We start from the raw sequence: 27,061 nt of genomic DNA, 5'->3' as shown, positions 1-27,061 counted from the left end.
CGCTGGCACAATGGTTAATTCAGACCTATGGTCACAAAAACTCAATCTCTCGGAGACTGTACAGTTCAGCGAGCTGAACTACAGGCTTTCAATATGGCGCTTGAAAATACTGATTGTGAATTTCCCACACTCATAGGGCCCAATTCCGATCCGGTAAAATTACCGTCCGTACGAATCACATCCGGAGCCATCACCGTATGACTCGTACACACGCATGACGAACCGACGAGTACGATCCAGACCGTGGTATCAGGACGCGAGTCGTACTTTCCACGTCAGGTAAGGGCGATTCGTACGGAAAAGCGCACAATCACATATACACCGTACGGCACGTACCCCCCATGATCGTGCATGGGGTACGCAGCGTACATGGGGTACAGTGCGTACCCCATGTACGCTGGGTATACGGCGAGTACCCCCCATGATCACAGGGGTACGCGCCGTACCCCTGCGATCATGGGGGGTACGCGCCGTACCTAGGGGGGCCATACCGTACCTGTTTCGGGGCAAACTCTGCTTTTACAACTGTTTTCAGCTTCCGTAGAAAAAGGGTCGTACGGTGCGTACCCAACACGTATCGTACTTGCTGGGTCGTATAAACCAGCTGCGAACCATACAGATGTCGCGTATAGCGGGTTCCGCGTGAGACTCGTGTGGGGATTTGATTCGTACGGTCTCTATACGATTCGTACGGAGTCCAGCTCCTGGTAGGAATCGTACTTAGTCGTACATACGGGGGACGTTGCAGGGTACGATTCCTACGGGAAAAACGCTCCGAGCAGCTATTCGAGGCGCTTTTTACCGGATCGGAATCCGCCCCATAGTGTGCGATTAGTATTACTGCGTCCAGTCTTACAATGAATATCTGCAGAACTGGGTTCAAAATGGATTTAAAGACACACAATGTGGTACAATCAAGCATAAAATGCTTTGAGAACAAGTAGTTCTTTTACTGAAAGAACTACAAATGACACGCGTGATCCATCAGCGTGATGGCGTTCACGTCAAAGGGAATTCTTGGCTGATGAAGCCGCGAAGGCAGCTGTGCAAACGGCTTCCGTAGCTACAATCACTTGTTCAAAAAAGAAAATAGACAGCTAAATAATGCAAGCAGTCACTGCTTCAATAAAAAACAGTGGTAAAATACTACCAAAAGGATTTTCACTCAAGTACTCATATATAACTGATGCAAATAATGTTCCGTTTGCTTGAATCCCTGGAGTGGGTTATAGAGTAATCCCAAACATGGAATATAGGTTAGGACTAATCTTAGCAGCACATGAAGGGCTTGCCTCTGCACACGCAGGTGTTTCTGCCACAGTTTCATTATTAAAACAACAATACTGTTGGCCGTGCATGAGGAAACAAACCAGAAATTATGTTTTGGAATGTGAAATCTACCAGAAAATGAAAGTTTCAACAGGGAAACGCCCGGCGCAGATGCCCCTTCTGATTTCAGATAAACCACTAGCGTTTGTTTACCTGGACCACTGTGGTCCCATACAAAGGGATGGCAACTATAAATACATCATGGTCGCAGTGGATTCATGCACAAGATTCGTTTGGATGTGGCCTCAGCGCTCGGCTGGTGCCTGAAGATTTACGTGTCATTATCGGCACATACGCAATTGGCATGTTACATTCTGACCAGGGTCCTGCATTTAGCTCTAGGGCTTACAAGGAATGCCATGGCCAGCTTGGGAGTTTCATTGCGATTTTCGAGTCCATTCCATCCTGAGGGAAATTCGGTTGTGGAGAGAAAAAAACTTTACATAAAGCAATCTATAACAGCTAGGGTATTAGGTTCGGGTGACGGGTGGGTCAAACATATAATACATGTCGAACGTAGTCTTAATAACCTGCCAAGAAATTCTCTGGGTGGAATCACTCAATATGAACTCCTTTTTGGTACTAGAATGTTGGTTGAAGACCTCGATCGTCATACTTCAGTGGTGGAACAAAAAACCTTTGATATCAAAGATCGTTTGGCTGTTTAACAGGACTTAAATGAAACAAGAAGAAGTCTAAGCAACACCAGCGAAAAGGCAAAGACCACTGAAGAAAAACCACCTGTCCCAGCAAGACCAGTCTGGATTCCAAAGATTGGGGATCTGGTCAGGGAAAAAATAGCAGACAAGAAGGAATTTGGGCCTTCTTACAGAAAACCAGTACCTGTTCTAGCAGTCCACGGATCAAGAACAGTGCTACTGCCGCCCCTTGCTGGAAAAAAGGAGAACCGGTCTGTATCAATTGACCTGGTAAAACCACACCATGTGGTCTATAATAAGTAGTAGGCCCAGTGGGCTCCCAAGATGTAGCAGACGACCAAATCTTGCTACTATCCAAGAGGTTCAAACTGAAAGACTCATCAACTTTGAATATTCTAAAGTAAGAAAAGAAGGACTATGCAACAAAGCCATGGAAATTGTGCCTATTGAAACCCAAATAACAGTTCGTCAAGAAACTCCCATCTACAATGATGTAGCATCTGACTATGCAAACATGTCAACGGAACAAGCAGCTCCAGTGATTTCAAATAATCCGGATGCAATACCAACTATTGACAGAACTGCCTCTGGCTATTTCATCAACTTTGATATATTTTCTGAGGATCCAAGTGAGCCAGAAACAATGCCAGCAAATAAAACTTTCAAGGAACAATTAACAGAACTTTGTCACCAGCTTGCAAATATATATCTAGTTTCACCATGGGTTGAATTTTGGATTGGGTTAGGTGCACTTTATCTCCTACTATGGCTCATTCTCGTTTTAAGTTTGGGAAGGCTGATAGATGAAAAACACATTAAAATGGACACAGCAAGTAAGAACATCAACTTTCTCCTAAAACCACACAAATCATCTCATTGTGAACAACGAGACCTGTCATCAGTAAACATCACTGTGGAACAGTGAAGGTATTGGATCCTACAACTGGCCAGCCTGGATCTCAACAAGTGAAACAACAGAACTAAGTGGCTGGTCAGGATGGTTAACAAAATTTTTCAAAAATCACGTAGCCAATATGTACCACGTGACCAGTAGAATTATATTCCAAGCAAAATTTATTATCAATTAAACTTAGATCTCATTCGTTTCAAAAGCAACAGACAAAAACGGAAAACTGTCGATACAGGTAGTTCAGCAACATGCAATCGTATATACAAATATCTACAAATATACAAATGTGTGAACAAATAAAGTGAAAAATCAGACAAAAAACATATTACACACCAACAAAGAAACAAAAAATACTGTTCCAAATCAATTGCAAAGTACAAAATGCTGTTATAAGCAATGCATTACTTGTGCATGGAAAGAAACAAAACCAGTCCTTAGAACTAGAAACCAAAGGGCAGGCGGAACTAAGATGGAAATTGCCTGCCTGCCTCACAGGGCCTGTGGTCGAGTGTTTGTAGGGTTTCACAGCTAGGGCCCGTGGGAGTGGTATGATTTACAACCTAGCTGCACCCCTTGGTCTTGCCACAGGTTGGGGATGTCGACGCGTTTCGAACCTTAGATGTTGTAGGTTCTCCTCAGGACAGGGACTGGGGAAGGATTAATCTAGAAGAAGATTAATGATTGGTGTCAGATATATACTGGGTACCATTGCATGCACCTACTCTGACTCAGCGCGGTAAGAGGACAATAATTACCTGCACAGCGGGCAAAGAGTCTGCCGGAGTGTAGGTGTACCGCAATTCAACTTGGAAGTCTAGAAGAGAAAATAGGAGAGTGCACAGTGCGGTCAATACCTCTTGTGTCAGGTGGGGCAGCGTGCACCTACCAGTTACACACGGTTTGAGAAGGTGGATTTCATACCTGCGCTTGATAAAATGATGGCCCGAAGGCGCTAGGCCCGTGGCGCGGTGCAAACTCGGTGGGGGGGCGGCTCACATGTTAGGCGTTGCTGTGGTGGACTCTGGTGAATGACAGCAAGACGGGGAGAGAGATGCTTGTGAGCAATCCAAATAATGAACAGAATCGCAAGGGCGCTGCGAATGGAATAGGAGGTTAGCTCCTACCTGTACATGGAAGTGGAATCGAATTCGGTGGGCGGCTAGTGGGCGGAAGTTTTTCTTCAGCACATTTAGAAAACATGAATACTTAAAAGGTTCGTCTAATTATGAAGAAATGTATTGTTTTAATCATTTTGGTCATCATTACTTGCACAAATCTGAAAACCCTAGAAATGTTTTAACTTACAATCAATGGGAACACCTCCAAAAGGTAGTTCTAAAACATTTCCAAGAAAATTTCCATATTTTACAGGTTTTAATGTTACGAACCCAGAAAGTTTTTACTTTAAAAATTTTAATAAGACAGGCATGAAACGTATGTTGACAAATACTAAACAAATTTATTCTGCGGCCTTTTTTGCTTAATTGTCCACCTTAGGCTTTGACTTTTGGAAAGACAACATTGAGACAAAAACTGTTTGGGGCACAAAAGACTGGCAGGTACAAGGTTTAGAAGCATTTTTCAGAGCCTTCATCATCCCAGAACAAATGATGTTCTTAAATGACACTGTTCAACAGACATCTTGGGGCCGAATCCGATCCTGGAAAAAAAAGTCTGTACGATTTTCATCTGGAGCCATCGCCGTACGATTCGTACCCGTCCGTCCGAGTCACATAGTATGATCCATATTCCGTCAATCCGTCCGAATCATTGCGATCCGTACGTATTGCAAGGCTGAAACAGGGAACCGTACGACTCGTACACATACCGTACGAACCGACGAGTATGATCCGGACCGGGGTATGAGGACGCAATTTGTACAGTCCACGCCAGGTAAGGGCGATTCGTACGGAAAAGCACACAATCACCTATATACCGTATGGTGCGTACACCCCATGATAGCAGGGGTACGGTGTGTACCCCTGCGATCCTGGGGTGTACGCACCGTACCCCGCGATCGCAGGGTGTACGCACCGTACACCCAGCGAATATGGGGTACGGTGCGTATACCCCAAGATCGCAGGGTACCGTGCGTACACCCCGTGATCTCAGGGGTACGCACCGTACCCCTGCGATCATGGGGTGTATGCACCGTACCCCTGCGATCATGGGGTGTATGCACTGTACCCGGGGGGCCGTTCCATTCCAGTTTCGGGGCAAACTCTGCTTTTACGGCAGTTTTCAGCTCTTGTAGAAAAAGGGTCGTACGGTGCGTACCCGACACGAATCGTACTTGCCGGGTCGGAAAAAGCAGCAGCGAACCGTACAGATGTCGCGTACAGCGGGACCCAAGGGAGATTCGTACGGGGATTTGATACATACGGTCTCTGTACGATTCGTACGGAGTCCAGCTCCTGGTACGAATCGTACTTCGTCGTACGTACGGGGGATGTTGCAGGGTACGATTCGTACGGGAAAAACGCTCCGACCGGCTATTCGGAGCGGTTTTTCCTGAATTGGAATCGACCCCCTTGTCTTGGCCTGGCTAAGATAAAAGATTTAAACAAACCGTCCATACCTAAACCCACACCTGATAGTAATTTAAATTCAGATGAGGAGGTAGACGTACATTGAATTTTACTACAGAACACATACTGAATGGGAAAAATGGTTAATCTGGCCCACAGACAGGAATATCTGTCAAGATAGATTCCTGAACAAGACACAAGGGTTTACAGTAACTCGGCCAAGTCCAAGATATACAACAACCAGGGATAATTCCAACTTATAGTGTGGGAACACTATGCCTTGAGTGGCTGTAGAAATCCACACTTCCAGAAATAAAACAACACTTATCTTTGCTTAAAGATGGCGTTGATTTACGAGAATTCTTACTGGGACCTCGTAATCCACGTCATAAACATTTCATATACGCCGGTATATACGCTGCATACAATGAAGCATGGGAAGTCACTCAAATGGAAACATCTGAAAGAATACGAGTAATTGATCGTATTAATTTAGAGAAAGTACTCTCTGTAGTTGACAATGGGTTAACAACTCTGTCGTCCAGAATTTATTCTTTGGGCAGCATTGTATCCTCTGCCATTGACATAATGGAACAGGACTTGCTAATTTTACAACATGGCCAATCTCAATTAAGTTCTATAATGCTGTTAAGCTGGACGTTACAAAACCTTCATTCTGGCTATGTGCCCTGGAGTCTAATCAACACTACGTCATTGTTTACTGTATTTAACCTTACAGATAAACAAATCTTGTTGGCACAGAGGGGAGCAGACTATACGGTGCTGAGCATAGAAAAACTAGAGCATTGACCGTTTCTGAGAAACCATCAGTTGAATGGATAATACATGGCACCATCACGATACCAGTGACGATTTTCCAGTTTCAATATTGCTTAAAACACATACCAGCAGGCCTGTATGAAAGGTTGGGTAAAGAATACATTAAGTCGCCATGGGATTTACCATACACACACAAATGTTGGAGTGGGGGAAAGGAGGTATTTCTTAGTTGTAAAAATTGTAACAAGCATTTACAATGCAATGGTTTTCCCTTTGTTAAAGTTAGAGCTATTGGCATTGCTCTTGACATTTTTTTAATTTATGTTTTTTTTTAACATAAATAAATGGCATTGTCATTTACAATAGCAGGGCAGGGCACAGGGAAGGGGGGCGAGTAGAGACGAAGGAGAGCTGCGGGCTCTTGTTGTAATGCTTGCATAGATGAGTTGGTGGATGCATGCATGGGTGCATGCATGAATGGGGGTATGGATGGGTGTATGGATAGATGCATGGATGGGTGGATGGATAGATGCATATATACAGCCAATCCCTCAACAATTTATGCAATCCACCAACCCATCCAACCAACAACCCATCCATGCATCCACCCATACATCCATGCATCATGCATACAGCCATTCATCATGCATCCATCCACCCACCCACTGTGTCTCACTCCGACCCCTCTAAATATAACTAATTTTTTCGGTATATTGAGATGACTGTATTCACTAGTATATGCAGTAGTGTGTGGTGGACTTAGTTTGAGTGTTTGTTTCCTGCACACACACACTGCCCCTACACATTCACACACTGCTCACCCTGCACACTCACACTGTTCACCCTGCACACTCACACAATGTGCACCCTGCACACTCACACACTGCAGTCACTGTCACTCTGCAGTCACTGTTACTTTGCAGTCACACTCACTCTGCAGTCAGTCTGCACTCACTGTCACTCTGCACTCACTCTGCACTCACTGTCACTCTGCACTCTCACTGTCACTCTCGCACTCACTCTGCACTCACTGTCGCTCTCGCACTCACTCTGCACTCACTGTCACTCTCGCACTCACTCTGCACTCACTGTCCCTCTCGCACTCACTCTGCACCCATTCATTCTGCACTCAGTCTGCACTCACAGGCACTCGCACTCACTCTGCACTCACTGTCACTCTGCACTCACAGGCACTCGCACTCACTCTGCACTCACAGGCACTCGCACTCACTCTGCACTCACTGTCACTCTGCACTCACTGTCACTCTGCACTCACTCTGCACTCACTGTCACTCTGCACTCACTGTCACTCTGCACTCACTCTGCACTCACTCTGCACTCACTCTGCACTCCCTCTGCACTCACTCTGCACTCACTGTCACTCACACTCACTCTGCACTCACTGTCACTCTGCACTCACTCTGCACTCACTGTCACTCTGCACTCATTCTGCACTCACTGTCACTCTGCACTCACTCTGCACTCACTGTCACTCTGCACTCACTCTGCACTCACTGTCACTATGCACTCACTCTGCACTCACTGTCACTCTGCACTCACTGTCACTCTGCACTCACTGTCACTCTGCACTCACTTTGCACTCATTGTCACTCTGCACTCACTGTCACTCTGCACTCTCACTGTCACTCTCGCACTCACTCTGAACTCACTGTCACTCTGCACTCACTGTCACTCTGCACTCACTGTCACTCTGCACTCACTGTCACTCTGCACTCACTCTGCGCTCACTGTCACTCTGCACTCACTTTGCACTCACTCTGCACTCACTGTCACTCTGCACTCACCGTCACTCTGCACTCACCGTCACTCTGCACTCACCGTCACTCTGCACTCACCATCACTCTCACTCTGCACTCACTGTCACTCTGCACTCACTTTGCACTCACTGTCACTCTGAACTCACTGTCACTCTGAACTCACTCTGCACTCACTGTCACTCTGCACTCTCACTGTCACTCTCGCACTCACTCTGCACTCACTGTCACTCTCGCACTCACTCCGCACTCACTGTCGCTCTCGCACTCACTCTACATACACTCACTCTGCACTCACACTGCACTCAGTCGCTCTCGCACTCACGCAGTCTGCACTCAGTCTGCACTCACACTCACTCTTCACTCACTGTCACTCACACTCACTGTCACTCGCACTCACTGTCACTCGCACTCACTGTCACTTGCACTCACTGTCACTCGCACTCACTGTCACTCGCACTGTCACTCTCGCACTCACTCTGCACACACTCACTCGGCACTCAGTCTGCACTCACACTCACTCTGCACTGTCACTCGCACTCACTCTGCACTCACTGTCACTCTGCACTCACTGTCACTCGCACTCACTGTCACTCGCACTCACTCTGCACTCACTGTCACTGCACTCACTCTGCATTCACTGTCACTCTGCACTCAGTCTGCACTCACTGTCACTCTTCACTCACTCACTCTGCACTCACTGTCACTCGCACTCACTCTGCACTCACTGTCACTCGCACTCACTCTGCACTCACTGTCATTCTTCACTCACTCTGCACTCACTGTCACTCTCGCACACTGTCATTCTTCACTCACTCATTGATTGTTATCTCGAAAATCTCATACCATCATTTGACGAATAATAAAACCCCAGAAACAAAATTAATTATTTTGCCTTTTGCTCATACTTATTTAACAGAACAGAAAAATAGAAAGGTGTTAAGGCTCACCCACAGATACACTATGACCAGACCCCAAATCATTTCTAATCGGATTTCGTATATGTGCCCACCTGGTTGTCTATCATCCTATACAAAGTCGGTCGCTGCTACATATCAAGCCCTGATGGGCAAACATTGGCGATCTTGACCTGCATGGTTCCCTACCTTTCCTGGTGGTGCCGCCAACCTTCCTAGAATTGGTAAGGCACACCCACTACCCCAAATGCACTGCCAGCTCGTCATCAATGTTCATCCCATGGGAAATGTTGGTCTGCAAGGTAAAAATTAATTTCAATTCAAGTCTTCGTAGCGCCGAAGCCCGGTTACCACCTCATTGGGAACTACTCTACACAGTAGAAAACCTCAAAATATTCCAACTACTGGTGTGAGGTGCCGGAAAGCGCCTAACCACTGGGTATGAAGAATCCCCCTTGGTTATGGTTCACACATGTTCTAGAATACTCGTCTAGGTTGGATGTATGTGGTGCTTCCAATGTATTGTTTACTGTAGGGACACACAAGACAATACATGGTTGGATCTGAATTGCAATTAAAAAATGTGTTGGTCCTAACCAGCTTTGTTCTGCCTGGTACCTTAAACATGGAGACCGTACTGTGGAGAATTGGGAAATATATACACCTATAAATAATTGGCAGAGTGTGTCCAGGTTCCCCTTGATTTCAAGTAAAATCGATAGTTGTGTCATGAAATTGAGTTGCGGTGGATGAAGTGTTTTGGTTCAGTCTATGAGCTCGGAGCCGTTATTTACATATCTTTAAGAACAGTTTTTGTTGGTTTCCGTGTTGGTTATTTTGCACTAAACCTACGTACTAATGCTGGTGACCCGCAGGGGTTAGCTGTCCCTTTCAGTCTTTGAATTGCTTTGTACTTGCTTTTTAAGATCACGTCTCCTCCACAATTGAATACCTGAATCAAGGTGGGGTGCTCATCTCTGGTCAGTGGGGAGCCCTTCTTTCTTTACTGTCGGTACTCTCGGACATACACTCACAGAGACAGTATTTATTTTCCCCTTTAACACTTGTCTTGATTTTCCAGGAATAAGGGAACATTTTCAAACAAAATATGCATTATACAAATTTTGCTCTCATGCAATTGCAGGCGTTTAGCTTTTGTTTTTAAATTGAGCGAAATTGATAAAGTTTTTCTTTTAGATTGCTTAGTTGTGAAGTCCGATTTCTCAGAACCCTAGGATGGGAAGAGGGCAAGTAAGTAAGACTAATGAAAAAACGAAGGGAGAATCATTTTGCTCAACCTTTTTGGTCACTTTTTGAGCCATGTAAGAATTTCCCTCCTTATAGATGGCTGTGACGTCTTCGCTGTGGTTAAAACAAGGAGAGAGTTTTCCCTATCGACCCAGAAAGGACTGGGAAATGTAGCTACACAAAGGGTGGTTCCTTTCTGTGGTTGCTAAATAAAAGCGCTGAACGCTTTTACACATAAGACACCGATAACATTTCTAGTCACAATAATATGTATCCTGACCTGTTCCTCAATTATTACAAAAAAGCATAATTTTCATTAAAATCAGATTTATTAAAACCTTAGTCCAAGGCTAGCATGGTATGCATTCCACAATTTTACAATATTAAAAACAATTACAGTACGTTAACATCAAGCACATATACATTTTTTACAAAAGTTAAAAACAAAGAGTAACCAAGTTGTCGACGCGTTTCGGTGTTAAAGATGGATGGTACACCTTCCTCAGGACTACAATCAAACTTCTTTAATCTAAAAATATACGGAACAGTCAATTAGTATGCATACATTGTGAGATCTTATTTACAGAAAGTTATTTACACTTCTACTGGTGTCTACTAGAGTGTGCACAAGAAAATTTCTTACTCAATTCGCAATGTTCAATTTGCGGTTTCAGTCTAACTCATATGAGTGGATAAGATTTATCTATCCCCAGGATTTAGACTGAAACCGCAAATTGAACATTGCGAATTGAGTAAGAAATTTTCTTGTGCACACTCTAGTAGAACCACCCTTTGTCTTCGCTGTGGTTCCATACTCCCTGGTTTTGCTGGACGCCCAGGGAAGTTCAGCCGTTTGATGTGCCTGCCAAGCCATGTTGCAAGCACTCGCTGGGCTTGCCGTGTTATGCCCGGCGCGCCCTGTCTCAAGATGTGTGCCTCCATGATTATGTAGAGCAAGCTGATTTTTTTTTTAGATGCTTGCCTATATATTGCAATCCAGGGTTTAATATGCATACGTATGCATGGAAATTTAAATAACTCAAACCTGGCTACAAGGCAAAGGAGTGACAGAAAGAAAGGGGTGTTACGTGAGGGTAGAGTTAGAGTTGTGGGGTGGAGGGGAAGTGGTAAAACCTTCTAATCCCTTGAAATACGTTCAGCTGACAAGTAGTCCCATGTCATGTTTGACGGCGCCATTATGGGACTCGTAGTTCCACTTTTGACATTTGAAGTCTGCGCTCAAACTCCCAAGCCTGCAAAGTGCTCCTGGATAAAAAAAAAATTAAAAATGGACGGGACAGTTTGGAAGCAAAGAATCTGTGTTCCTGGCTGTGCAAATGTGACCGTCAGTCACTGCTGTTAAGACAGGTCCAGTGCAATGGTGGCCGCCAATCCTGGCGTGAAGACACTGAATACCACAGGTAGTCCGATGTTCCTACAGTAGCTTTAATACAATGTGCCGCACATGTTTTAAACAAATATGTCGAGAGTGGAGCGCTTCCTTGCCCTAGCCCTGTCGGCGTGTGTTCAGCAGCAGACGCTGGTTAGCGTCGCAGGGGTGAACTCTCTCACTAGTGACCCCAGTGACACAGCAGGATTGACCTCTTGTTACAGCCTCAGCCTTTAAAAGTCTCCTATGTGCTGCCGCGAGGAAGAATAGCTGTCCAGCAAGGGTCAAGGAATGCCCGATCCGTGCCAGATTTTCATGATAACCTGTGACTGTGTAAATGCCTTCCATTTATCGTGGGTGTAGGGTGAATGCGCGTGAGTTCACCTCGGCCCCTCCCTAGCGCCCCTTCCCAGCAGGTATCGACCCAGCGCGATGCTGCAGCGCCAGCCCTGATGTATAATATATGTGGTGTCCACAGCGCCCCTCCCCCACCCCTGGAAGCAGGTGTTCAATCTAGGGTCAGAGCTCGGGCATGACGACAGCACTCATCAATGAACCCCCTCCCCGCCTGTTCCCATTCCTGCCCACAACACATGCCTGGGATCCTTCGACCTGCCGCAAGAAGATCCCAGCAGCATTTCCTCTCCAAGGCCCACTGCGGGCGGCGTGGTGGCGCTGCAGGGCTCTCCCGCCTCTGATGCCGCCGGGCTCCCTCAGCTCACGGGAGCCCGGCAGAGCGCCCGCCATGGTTGTTCTCCTGTCTCCCGGGCTGCGGGGGCGGGACTTCCGGCCGGCCGCGCAGGGGTTGGCCGGCCGGAAGAAACAGACAGCAAAAAAACGCCCAGCTGGAGTGAAAACGCCCACAGATGAAAACGGGTCCGCGTTGACGGACAGATTCACCTCCCATGCCCCTCCTGGAAGCATACGGAGAGCGGGAGGGGGGCAGGGGCGAGAACGAAGACACGGAGAGCGGGAGGGGGGGCGGGAATGAACACACGGAGAGCGGGAGGGGGGGCAGGGGCGGGAACGAACACACGGAGAGCGGGAGGGGGGGCAGGGGCGGGAACGGGCACTGGCAACAAATCACCTTCCATTGTGTCGGCTTGGAGTAGAGAGCCGGTCAGGTCTGCGTCCTCACATGGAGAGCCATCCAGCTGGTGTGAGGAAGGATTCTGCAGAAAGAAGAAAACAATAAACACGCCCACCGCCGATGACGAGGCAAAAAGGGTGGAGATGGAAAAAATCTCGGGAACGCCCCGAATCTGGTCCGGCCTTGACGGACAGATCTCTGTTCCAATGGCTAGCCTCCATTTATGGAGCTAGCCAATGGAACAGAGGGGCGTATTCAAGTGGCCCTTACTGAAAACTAGAGATTTCTCCTGGGGGCGGAGCTAACGCTCCGTGCTCCAGGCAAAACCTAAAAACTCACTAAGCAGTACACTATTATGTCAAGGTGTTAATTTGCACGGAGCCTGCGAGGGTTCAGCCAATAACCTTTCTTGCCACCTGCAAGGTTCGCCCGCAGCGGCGGTAGATCCAATTTTTAGGCAGCTTTTCAATGGTAGCTACATTATGTTAAATGATTACAGCTGTTGTGGAATGATGCCAGGAATAGTCTATCTCGTTAGTGTGTCAGCCAGGGTCACTTTTTGTATACAAGTATTGTTTCCAAAAACCAAAACAGACGGGGGGTCGCCACTATGGCCTTCACTGAACATCTCTTCTATACGAATTGATACTTTAAGCAGAATGAAAGCCATTCTTTTGTCACTGACCTCGTCCAGGGAGACGTATGATTTGCAAGTTGCAAGGACTTCTGCAGAGATACATGCATTATTATCAACAAACTGCCCAGTACATTTCGCAGAAATGTTACGTCGTATCTTAAACATGTCTGATACCAGTGGTATTGTACATGTATTTAAGACGATTTTTTCGGGACTGTTAGCACACTTTGAAGCAGTCCTGGGCGTTTTTCCTAACTTCGTACACTCTATGTTTGGCAGCCTGCCTCTCATTTTGGGACTCATAGCAGGGATCTTATTTTTATTCCTCCTGCTCCGTTATGGCAAATCCGGCCACCAGCAATACCCAAGTCAGCATGGAGAATGTGTTCTGGGCCATGCGGTATCCTGTCAGAATAACACAGATCCTTGGCTTGGCTCGTTTGAGAGATCTGAATACCACATGGTTCCTAACATTCAGACCAATCTGGCAAGATTGCATCTTACCTGTTCTACGATGCCTGCTTTGTGGAGAGGAATGCATGTTAGAGATCTGTCTAACACTACCATCGGCATTGCCAATGGATGTTGACGCATTACTGGGTCCGGTACCAGCTCATGTGTTGTGTTGTCCCCAACGGCTACCAATCCTGATTGCGGCATTCATTGAGATCTCACCGGCAAATCCAACTGGAGGTGAGATACGCGAACCAACAGGCACACAGGTGCTAATGTGGCTGACGCTGACGGCGATGCTTCACATCCGTGTTCAATTGACCTTCTTAATGAAGTGGTTGAACTTTCATCTACTGTGGTAGACGATTTCTTTGCCAGCCTTGATGATTTAATGTTTTCTCCTGACACCGAGAATAACTTTTGAAATAAGTACACAACGTTCTTTCGATCTCTGAAATTCAACCTTCAGTTTCTCAAAACAAAAGCTTCCAAGTTTGGAACTCTATTTCACTTCGATTTAATTTGACTATTTTCCAAAACTAACTAAACTTTGGCACAAAGTGATCAGCTTAAAGTAGAACTATTCTTAGAGAACAAGAATTCTTTGACTACTTCGTTTAAACAATATTGACCTAATGCACAAACCAAAATAGCTTGTATATTCTGCTATGGGATGGTCTTGACTTCTTTCTTTTCTGTATCTAGAGCCATTTCATAAAATGTAAATTTCATGATTAATTTGGTTAGCATTGCTAATGTCATATCATATGCTTACAATGAAATCATTGCTTTTAAATGCATACTGTACAAAAGCTCATTTTTGTGTACGACCATTTTTTAAATACATTTCATGTATTTTTGGGTGGGATTGTAAAAACACATGCTCTAGCTTATATGTTTTAAGTACTTGATCTTAGATGAACATGATAACGTGGCGTGGGTGTGGGGAACCATTTTAGGACACTATTGTAAATTTCCCGATTCATGCCCTTATATAGGTATAAATCACTATGTCCTTATATGGGCATAAGAATCACAACCATATTTACACATAGCTCATGCAGTCCAAATACGGCAGGGCTACTTCCACTAGTTCCAAAAATCTACAAAGATTTCTTGGAAAACTCAGCTTCAACGACTAGGGACTTCCCCTTGCTCGAATACTGACTTGTCCAAGAACTCATGGTGTTTTCAAAGAACTGAGAGTCTTAAATAACGTTATTATGTCCACCTTTACGCCAAACTCAGCAACTTCAAGGTATAAATATACCCACACTTGCCATAGCAAACACACGGTGGTTTGGAGCAATTCGACTATCTACTTGCCCGACGCGCCCTGCTACTGCAAGTGCCGAAGGAAGCTCACCCTCCAGCAGACGCACTGAGACAGACGCTGTCTTTTCTCCTGCCGTGTTTCCAAGCTACACTTGCGGGTTGTTGGGAAATCGAGCCCTGAGCCTGACCTTCTTCATTCCAAATTAAGGTACGGAGCTGATTGGACTCTAAGAGAACTCTTAGACAGATTCTTGGCAAAAGAATAATCTATTTATTCTACACCTCACTTACTACTTCCCTCGTACTAAGATTAGGTTAGGTACACCAGGGTAGGCATATTTTAGAAAGCACCAGTTGAGTACTTTTACCCTCTGTTATTTATGTATGTATTTATTTATGGTCTAAGAACCATACAATGCTCTTACAGTGTTATTTTATTCTACTCTTTTTACTGTATGTATTATATTTTGCAACCAGTTTTACAATTGTAGCAGTTCATTTCTTATGCTTGAGAGAGAAGACTGTTCAATAAATCCTTTTATTGAAAACGCCCGTCTTTCCATTTTCTCTGCACCTCTGGTGAAACGAAGCATGCACGATTGACTGAGTGAAATATCTATCTATTGTTTCCACAACTCTGAAGATCAGTTTTTTCTTGGGGAAACAAAGTTGTCATGTTTATGCGGTTGTCAGAGTGTAATCCCTTCTTGTGAATTTGAGAAAGTTTCTAGACCTCTGAGCTAGCTGGCACTCACAATTAAGTCTAATATATTTGATAGGGACCAAGTAGACATAAGTCACATAAGTCACATCTATAGGATATATTATTCCAAAGCGCAGAGCCTATTGGGAGTATAGGAACCACACTACACTTCCACAGCTATTGCAGTTGGAGCATTCAACGCCCTTTTCCACGCCAGCAGGTGCTTTTTATAGTCACTGGAGCCCTTCAGTGCCTTTTGCCTGCACTGCTAGCCACACTTCACGGTGTCTCCATCCCACACCTGCCATTGTGGCAGGAGCCGCCTGTCAGGCCCAGGGGGGCTTGCGGTCTAGGGCCCGCCCCATTCAGTCTTCGGCCATGTCCTAAACATTTGTGTGGGAAGATTCATAGGTCTCCCTCTGCTGGACATAGGTGGCTGCTTTGTTATAGGGTTAGGGCAGGCTAAACACTTGGACTGTAATTTGCCCTAAAATTCCCTTAGTTTCCCTATAGTCCGCGAGATGCATGAGGTTTGGCAGGCGAGATGCGTGCACTTTGGCAACCACGTACCGCGAGATGCGTGCAATTTGGCATGCTGTCGCATCCGCGAGATGCGTAAGGCTTCCCGGTGACGCCGCAAGCAGGGGAAATATGCGGGTGTGGTTACGTTGATGGGCGTGACCACACCCAAGGGTCTCTGCTCACTATTCTTAGGATTTTGGAGTAGGAGGTTGTTTCCAGTCTGGCTCTGTGGTGGTGTATGCAAATTTAACCCTTTTTGCAGATCGAGTGTGCCGCGCTGGAGCTGACCTTCCAGAAGAGGTTCCTGAGGTGGCAGTTTCTCCGGCAACTATAGTGAAGGTCGTTTTGGACCGGATGTCTTCGAGGGATTCCTTCTTTTGGGTGTCCAGAGTTTTCAGTTGATCCTAGAATTTAAGAGTAGGTCGTACTCTTAAGGTATGATGGTACTTCAATACAAAAATAAGGTTTTTTTGTATTTAAAGAATCTTAGGAACAAAAGAATGATCTAAACACTGTTTTCAGTTTTCCTCATTTTTTTTAAGGAATTCAAAAGCTTCTATGATTTGGTGTTGAAAACCCAGCAATATATTTGAGTAGAAATTCATTGTTTAATACAGAAAGTAGATAAAAACCTTGTCTATGTTTCTAAATGCAATTTGCTTATGATATTATATGAGAAAAGAAATGAGAGTGTTTTAGAAGGCATTATTCACACAGTTTTGATTTATGCAAGTAATGCTAAAGGTTTTGATGCTTTTTAGTAGAGAATAATTTACAGAAGTATAATTCAAAATCATACTTTTTCTGAGAGAGAATTATCAGAGAAGTAAGGATGGTTTATATGCAAAGGGTTATCTAGCATCTGGAGAATAATTAGTGAAGAGGTTAAATTGCAAGGGGTTTAATTGCAATATTATACCTAGAATATTGTGAATGTAGTTTTACAAGACTCTATGCTTTGTTTGCTGCTTGAATTAATGCTGAATTTAGGAAAGCTTACTGATTTATAAGTAAAATAGGTACTGGTGTGTGTCTAACTTTTCCTTTACAGATCTCCCTCCCAGCTGTTCCCTTCCCAACTCCCTTTTCCCCCTGCTTGATCACTTCAACATTCTGTGTAATTATTACAATCAGAATTGGAGGTATCGAGAGGTGGGCCCTTATATCATCACATCAGATTCCGAGGAAGACTTCGTCTGACACCGCCGATGCCCATTTCTGTACCATGAGGCCCTTTAAAAGCAGGTATGTATGTATGTATGTATAGGCAATTATATAGCGCACTACTTACCCGGAGGGTCGCAAGGCGCTTCAACCGCTGCGAAACCCTTCCTGGCTTCGCTGAGAGATGGTCCCTTAATGGGTATCTCCAGGGTGAGACCAGGCATCCCCGGTGGTCTGGTGGGGCCGTTAGTGAAGATGAGGCAAGCTAATGCCCAGAGTTGCCGAGTGTGATCGCTGATCAGAGTGGGCACCGAGGAGAGAGAATTATCGAGCCTGCTGACCCTGGTCCAGAAACCTGCCGCGCCGGGAATCGAACCCTGGTCCCGGGCCGTCCTCTGCTCTCGGGTCTGCCGCTTCTAACCAGTGAGCCACACTACTTCACTCAGGTCAGGGCTCGCACGGCGCAGAAGCCCTTCACTGCATACTACCTACACTGCCAGCTGCACTTCACAGGGACTTCATCCCCCACCTGCCATTGCGGCCAGAGCCCGGAGGAGGCTGGGCTGGGCTGGGCCCACTCTCTAACAGCAGGATTGTGACTCCTTAAGATTCTTTATCTGAGGTACTTGCACATAAGTCCATTGTACGAAGAACTGTCAAGCGTAAAGATACCAGCGTTCATCAGGGGATATAGCAGGGGCATTAGACGCCTTCCTAACGAGAGCTGAGTCGGTCTTTACCCATCAAATAGACCTAACAGAGAGGTGACTCTCCTTGCATTCTCTAACTATCCAGAAGCGCTCCTGTCTAGGACGCATAACCATGGTTAGTTCCCTATGCCCTCTTCACCCATGTACACGAATATAGCCCCACTTGTAACATCTGTGGCGCCAGCGGTACTTGATCTTGGCACAGCTGAAGTTTCTACCAGACCAAAAATAGCCACAAGGGGCTGTGTTGCTACTGCCCCATTACATACCAGCAGTGAGCCTCCTGTACGACAAAGAAGGGGTGGTGCCCCCAAAAGCAAAAGCCCAAACAAAAGTCACAACCCACTGAGCAAAAAGGAACTGGAGAAATGGACCCAGGAACAAACCTATATCCTACGGCCAGTGATGATACCTTCACTTTGTTTGTTCCGGGAAGTAACGACGAACTATGGAAAAGACTAGAGACATTGTTTACTGTCCTCCTGAGCCCCCTGTTACCCAAACTATTGCAAATTGAGGAGAGAATGCTGCACATTGAAGGGTGGGATAGACCAAAGCATAACCAAGGTGCATGCTCTTGCCTATGCTCACGTCCTGAAGCAGTAGCAGGGCGCCTAGCATCTACAGGGAAGGGGACCTGCCCAAGGGACTGTAATAATGAGGGGCATCATTCATGTATGAGTAACAATGTGAGTAACATTATAGCTACCTCAGTTACAATCTACAATTGGTACCTCTCACTCCAACGGTGCATCCTATGAACTCAGCTGGAATCTCAAAAGCCCAGTTACATCCCGACACCTCTTCAGACTGGTCAGCTACCAACGTACGGCCGCTATTGCAGGGGGTTGAAGGGAGGGAGTTCTGCTCTAATCAGCGAAGATCAGACACGGGGAGACTTCTCAACACATATCAGTCCCTACACCTTCCACGGACCTCATCACCTCTTGTACTGATTTTGGGAAATGTTCTGCCCCTGAGGGAGGATCAGTCTGAAACTACTGTTCAACTTATGAATAAATCCCTGCACTGGTTAACCCACCAAACAACTAGTAGGGAGAATAGGGGGGATTCACTGCCAAACCAAGTTATAGTGGCCAGAAGGGTAGAGTGGCTGGAACTGACTAAGAAAATAAAGGAGGGTGATTGCGTGGTTATAAGTTTGAATAATCGCTATTTATCGAGTACCCTTTTGGACCATCTATGTTAGGACCCACCGGAAGGTACTCAAATCAGAGCACTACCCTACGTGTTTTTCTATAGGTACCCTCACTGGATGGTAAGTAAAACAAGTGCCCTCATGGGGGTACTCAAAGCATGACGAATCACGCAGTGTAGGCAATTTAGCAGTAACTCTAGAGAACAGATTTACCCCTCTTAGTGGTATGGAGCAATATGACTGACTAAATTCCTTCGATTATCGGCCCTATTTAAGTATTAATGGGTTAGTCAATCACCCAACTCCCCATCCAAACAAGGAAAGTAAGGATCCCTCCCCATGTGAATTCACATGCAGTTCAGACCTGGTAACCTCCCCAAAACCAGCCCAACTATCTTACATTTCATGGAACATTGCAGGACTACAGTCGAAATTAGATTCCCGGGAGTGGTCTGCATTAATAGAAGTCCACGGTATCTGTGTGTTCCAGGAGACACGGTCCATAAATCCATTACATCGTTCAGGATACCTTAACTTTCATAAACCTGAAATTCAAGGTCTGAGGGGCAGACCATCAGGAAGGCTAACAATTTTGGTAAGACAGGACCTATGCTATAGAATCCATGAAGTTCACATTGACAGCCCAGACATTATGGCTATTTGTCTTCAGATTAACCCCAATGCCAAGTTAATAGTTCTCAACATTTATGCCAGGGGCCTTACAGGTGGAAGACTGTCTAACACAGTTGACATCCTAGAGTACTTCTTGGAAAGGATGACTTCTATTACTGACCTAGTAATTGCAGGGGATTTCAACACTATGTTTGAGCCCCTTGACCATGATGATAGCAAATTTACTGAAGAAGATGCACAATGGAGTATCCCCTCCTTAGAGCTGCCCCCACTCAAGAGATGTACTGAGGCAGCATCATTACAACTTAAACCCCTTTGTATGGGGAGGAGACTCAGGGCAGTAAATGGGCAAACTCGTTCAGAAAAGCAGGGCTCAAATAGTTTTAACAATGGCAGGAGTACGAGTCGTATCGACTATATACTCATTAATCTGGAACACTGGTCCTCCCTTATCAATAAGGGTTCATGAGAGAGCAGAAAATGATCACAATCTCCTAATACAAAAAATGAAAGCTCCAGGTCCTAGTCTGCTACTAACCACGGCAGTGCTTTGTTCCACTGGCAATGCCCTCTTCTGTAATGACATGAGGAGGGTAAAATGGAACAAGCTAGTGGAAAGTGAACAAACACTCCTAGACATAAGGGCAGATGTCACTAACACACTGACAGAGTTACAACCTATTACCACCCAGATCCAGTTAAATAAAAACGTAACTCGGGCCCACAAAGACTTGTTTGGTAAAATTAAGACATATTTTTTAAAACCATCTAGTCATCTCAGCAAACAGAAGGGAATAAAAGTGAACTGGTACAACAAGGATTGTAGGGAAGCTTACAAGTCATTGGCAGCTGCCATCAAACAGAAAGATCTGGCCACTGTCAAGTTAACCCGTCAGAAGTATAAAGCCATAAAGTATCAATATAAAAAGAACTGGGATGAACTGAGATGGCTAGATCTCTACCAGGTCAGCCTAGGGAAAAACCTTCAATACTTTTGGCAGTCGGTGAAATGGGGGAGAGGGGGGCAAGCACCATTGCCACACAATCACGTAGCTCCTGAAATGTGGGCCTCACATTTTGCCGAACAATTCGCTGTAGAGGTAGAGGGAGAAATTGAATAACCATTTCAAACCCCACCGCATGATACAGAATTGCACATTGACATGGGGGAGGTTGAAACAGCGCTGGGTACAATTACCAGCGGAAGAGCCACAGGCCCCGATGGTGTCCCGGCAGATTATATACTGCTGCTAGCGAATGCCATAGCTTGCGGGGCTTCGGCTCCCGATTCCTGGAGGGGTGCAGAGATCTTGCCAATCTACAAGAAAGGTGATCGTTCAAGTCCTGGTAACTAAAGGCCAATAAGCCTTAATGACGCTATACAAAAAATAATGGCAAAAATGATGTTAAATAGAATCCAGGATTGGATCGTTGACAATGGCATATTGATTCCACTACAGGCAGGGCTCCGCACCCATGTGAGTACGGTCGACCAGGTCTTTCGCTTTGTATTAATAGAGGGGCGTGTTGTAGTGCTGGCGCGAGGCACCATCTATGCCACTTTTGTGGACCTAAAATCCACTTTTGAGAGGAGGAGCCAAGATGGCGACGGGAGCGGACGTGTAGTCCCTCGGCTCCTCGATCCTTTGTCCCTCGCGACGATATCCTGACCTTTATCCTGCCACTGTGTTATAGCGAGAGGACGGCAAGCGAGCGCGGCACTGACTGGTGCTTCCCCCGATGTCCCTGCCTGCCTGGATCCCGATATATTGCCGAGTGCTTTGCGGCGTCCGTCCCTACCCCCGTGACCAAGACCCAGGCTGGGATGCAGATATGGCGGCCGCCGGAGCTACGAGGGGTAGCGGATGCAGAGCGAACCTGGCGCTCTGACTGGCGCTTCTGTCTGCTAATGTATGCGCCTGCCCTCAACTCGTGAACTGTGTGCATTCCGACCGGGAGTCCTCGCGGGTGCCGCTCCTACCGAGATCTACAGGTGAGGTGCGCGGCGCCACCCCTATGATGGCGGACGTCTGAACACCGTAGCTTCCCCATAAGCCTGCTACCGCTCCGGCCTGATCCGCGTGAGTTCTTTCACGGATCACCCATCGCTTGCAGCTCTGCTCTGGGACAGCGACCTGAGTTCCTGTTGTTATGTGTTATTCCCCCGATGAGGCTGCCAAGATGGCGGGACCGGCTGCGCTGATTACCAACATCGTCTTGGATACGCACTGGACTGTTCCGCGGGGCCCTGGGCACTGTACTGACTTTGGAGCCGCGCCTGTGCTCGTGGAGAAGATGGAACCCCCGGTCGCTCTAACTTATGACTCTATTCTCGATACACTCGACAACTTGCGGGCGGACATGCGTGAAGGCTTTCTGTCGCTGGGCAAGAGAATTGATGCTGTCACGCCCGGGGTGGATTCTCCACCATTGGCTTCCTTTCCTCGCCGGGATGCTCTGCCTATCCTGATTCTAGACCGGGCTACATTGTTGCCGCACGAGTGCCCTACACCTTGGCTCTTTGACAGTGCTGGCGGACGCGTTCTAATGCCTGCTTTCTCAGTTAGCGTTACATTGTATCCATCTCTATCGGAACTCATAATCTCTGCCTTGACTTTGCTGCCGTTGGGAATGGCGCCGCAGGCGCAGAATCTGGATACTTTGATTGCCCACGCTCCGTTGGCCTTGCTCAAGACTTTTCCCATTTTGCTGCATCGGTTGGCACCACTTCGTGGTGTTCATGGACTTGGTCGGGAATGGACCCGTCCATTTTGTCCTGTAACAACAGCTCCCTGCCGGGAGCGGCCATCTTGTTCCTTTGTTCTGCTGGTGGGGGTTGCCCCACGAGGACTCCGGCGGGGGAGACATGTACGGACTGGCCAGGGTTAACGGATTTCACTTGGTAGATTATGCATGCCTGGCTAACGAGATCTCGGACTGCAGCGCTCCTATAAAGTGTACAAGTGTGTCTCTACTTGATCTATATGACGCTCGTAGCTCACTGCTTTTGCTGATGCACATGTGGGGTAGTGACGGATTGGCTTTGATTGGCGGGTGGGGACTCGGGATGGGACACCTCCTCAGTGCGTCCTGTTGTGATACATGTGATCTCTCCCTATTTTATTCAGTACTGTATGCTATCTATTCTTTTCACTGTGTATAGGGTAGTAGATGCGGTACGGCTGGGGTGTCCGGGAGACTTAGTACTTGGTGTGCTCCTCCCCTCCTTTCTTCTTTCTTGGGAGTTTCCCTTCTGTGGGTTTCTTGGGGCGACAGGCACGTTAGTGGGGGGGGAGGGCCGTAGCCTCTTCAACGTGCAGGATGGGGGGGTTGGGGCTTTATTTTTTCCTTCCTTTTTTGTTCCTATGGCCTTTTCTTCTTTCTCTTTCTTTTACTTCCTTTTTCCTTCTTGTCTATCTTGGGTCAGACGGGGGGTTGGGTTTGGTTCTTTCCGGGGCGATTTTTGCGCTTTGCGTCTCTGTCTTATTACGTGGTTTATTGATTCTCTGACCAAGATATCGATTTTCATGCATAGTCACTGAATGATTGCATTTTTTGCTCTTCCTTCCCTCCATTGCTACTGTTTGAGGGCGCATTTCCTGCCACGAATTTTCCCATGTAATAATGTGCCTTTTTATACGTCGTCGTATCCCTTTCTTGCTCCTGTACAATGATCCCTCTAATATCCTATTATACCGTGGACTAACTAGATTGCAACTCCAGAGGTGATATATTGATTGGGCGGGCGCGAATTGGGGCGACATGTATTACTGCGCTCGTGTATCCTTACTGTAATGATTTACGCCAGTATTTTTATAATGATGGTTCATCTCTGGATATCCTTTTATGTGGTTCGCCCGCTCAGCTACCCGATCTGACTTTAGGACGATTCGTCAAAATTAGAAAATGAAACCCTCTTTATCCTTTTCCTGTGGTCCCTTGCCAGTCCATCGCAGTGTTGTTATCTTTGTCATCTATTGCAGCACAAGGTACCTTGGGAGATCGTATATTGTCATAGCGGCCGGCACGCAGTGGTTGTAGGCAGACGCTGTGTACTATGGTTGCGATAAATAAAGGTTTTCAAAAAAAAAAAAAAAAATCCACTTTTGACCTGGTCCTGAAAAAAGTGACCCTCTAGGGTCACCCGGGTCACTCTCGACCTCTTTTGCCTTCCACTAATGAAGAGTCAGTGATGCAGTAGAGAAGGCAAGCAAACTAGCTTATTCACAAAATACGCTGCAGTGGAGTCCAGTCTGACCAGCCTCCTATGATGGGTGAGGAGGGACTGACTCTAACAAGCATAAAGTTACATATGTAGGTTGCGGAGCCCACAAAGAGCCGCAAAATTACCAGAAGGTGTAGGGGTACCCTTCCCAGGATTGTGTTTTAAACAAATCTTGCACTGCTTCACTAAATGAGCAGCAACCTTAAAAATATTATAATTTTGCCACACAGGTTCTAGTAATTTACAAATGCCTTTAGCGCTAATATGGGCCGGACCATGTGCCATGGTAACTACGGGAAGTACATATGCATCTGGTAGCATCCATCTCTGTTTCTCGGATTTATCTGTCTAGTATCCTTCATTATCTAGATGCCCTTTACTCTCCTGCCACACTGCCAACTCCTCTACTGTTGCCTCACTCTGTATCTCTCTAACACTCTCCAGTGAATTTGCGAACATACCAGCACCTGGTACCCATCTAGCAGGACGTGCCAAAAACATTTTTGTCGTTCTTGACCTTGTCTATCGCTGTCTGATCTGCATAGGCATTTCCCCTCCCCGCATCATCTGTAATTGCTTTATAAGCACTATATTTGACTATTGACAATCATTTGGGAAGAGTCAAAGCTGTCAGAAGTCAATCAACAGACCATGTTTAATTTTGGTCCCATGTGAAGTCAAGAATCCTCTTTCTGTCCAGAGGCATCCAAAATAATGGGCCACACCGAAGGCATACTGGCTGTCAGTATAAATATTGACAGTCAGTCCTTTACTTAATTCACGTGCTCACATAAGAGCTGTCAGCTCTGCAGCTTGCGCTGATTGATAAAGAACATGTGACGTCTCAACTACAGGGCTCAGCATGGTAATAGCATACGCCACTGTAGTGGTGCCATCTGACAATTTAAAGCAAGAGCCATCGACGTATAGTTCCCCTTGAGGGTCAGATAAGCGGAAGATGATAGCGCGCTGAACTGCCAGGTCGCCATTGTTTTTAATTAAATCTGCTTAAATTTGCACAGTTCATTTTAAAATTGTTTTATTCTTGCTTTTACTGCAGTTCCTGCGTCTGTTGAATGAGGCTTACTTGCACACACGCCACTTACTGTTCTCTTCCCTGCCGATTTCGGTCCACCGCCGCATTTTGCTGCTCGCAGTAGAGGGAAGTGGCTCCAACCCCCTCCCCTCATTTCCGCTACTGGGGGCATTATTAAACACCATGGGTGCCCGACCGTGCAGCGAAAGATGATAACGCGCTGAACTGCCAGGTCGCCATTGTTTTTAATTGAATCTGCTTAAATTTGCACAGTTCGTTTTAAAATTGTTTTATTCTTGCAATTCCTGCATTCCCTGCGTCTGTTGATTGAGGCTTACTTGCACCCACACCACTTACTGTTCTCTTCCCTAACGATTTCGGTGCACCTCCGCATTTTGCTACTCGCAGTAGAGGGACGTGGCTCCACCCCCCTCCCTTCATTTCCGCTACCAGGGGCATTATTAAACACCATGGGCGCCTGGCCGTGCTGCAGACTTGCGCAGAGGGCGCGCCGATGGTGCGCCGCCAATGTGCCAAAGGCAAGCCTGTCTGCATCCGTTCGCGCCCGTCCATCGTTGGACATGCTGTCAATTTAGTTAAAATCCGCTATTCATATGCTCAGACTGAGCGGCTTGCTTTTAGGAGGCATATGGCTGAGTGCAAACAACCACAGTTGTATGGTTTAGAGGGTCCCTTTGGCTGTAAGTGCTGTGGCTTTGTGTCGGTGACCCTGGCTAAGATCAGCAGTCCCCCTCCCTGCAACTCTACAATTGTTGTTCTTCTTAACTGCCGTTCACTGGCTAAACATTTTGCTGATGTGCATGACCTCCTGGAATCCGGGTCCCCTGATGTCTTGTTCCTCACTGAGATTTGGCTCTCGGAGGACATGGTAGAGGAGCAAGTACTTGCACTCTCGAAAGGCTTTGAGATCCCAACACTCAACAGGGCAACAAGAGGTGGGGGCATTGTAGTTATGCTTAAAACCGGGTACCCCTGCACTTTTGTCAAGTAACCCGTTGCTGATTGTGAATGTGTCCTTTTTAAAATCACTCTAAATCCCAACTATACTATGACTGGCTTATTGATCTATCGACCCCCAGGTCCATCCAGAGTGTTTAGAGAAGCTCTCTCGGAGGCAGTCAACGCTTCTAATTTCTCAGTTATAGGAGTTCTGAATTTACATCTGGACAATATCTCTGATCCTGAAGTGTCAACCTTCCTGGCCGATCTCGCTGCATGTCAGCTTGATCAACGAGTATCAGGCCCTAACCAAGTCTTTCCAGTTCTGAAAAAGTGTCGCTGGATCCAGCCTCCCCAGATAATTTCAGACTGATTTCCAACATTCCTCTCTTGGCTAAAGTGCTGGAGAAGTGTGTGCAACTGCAGCTAAGTCACCACATCAACAACTTCCACCTACTCGATGACTGCCAATCTGGTTTCCGACATGGACACAGCACTGAAACCACCATGCTCCACATCGTCGATGATGCCCTTCAAGCCCTTGATAAATACAAAACCTGTCTCCTAATCCTTCTAGATCTATCCTCGGCCTTCGACACAGTCAACCACGGGATGCTACATGAACGCCTCAAATTTAGGATGGAATTAGATGGCCTTGTCCTCCCTCCAAAACCGATCTCAGAGATTCCTAATAAACGGTAACCAGTCCGCTCCCTCCTTGGTCACGGTGGGAGTCCCTCAAAGATCAACGTTGTCCCCCACCCTTTTCAACCTCTATCTAGAACCCCTTGCTAAAGTCCTTCACACTGCAAATATCTCCTACTATATGTACGCCAACGACACTCAGATTTACATAAAAATCTAATCTCTCAAGGAGATTCTCTCCCTGAAGGAAGCCCTGAAGCTGACCTTCCAATGGAACTCCTCCAACCAACTCAAACTCAATGCAAAGAAAACT

Source organism: Lissotriton vulgaris, chromosome 2_1 (genome assembly GCF_964263255.1).
Source record: "Lissotriton vulgaris chromosome 2_1, aLisVul1.2, whole genome shotgun sequence".
Taxonomy (NCBI): Eukaryota; Metazoa; Chordata; class Amphibia; order Caudata; family Salamandridae; genus Lissotriton; species Lissotriton vulgaris.
The sequence above is the reverse complement of the archived record's forward strand: the minus strand, read 5'-3'. Positions refer to the sequence as shown.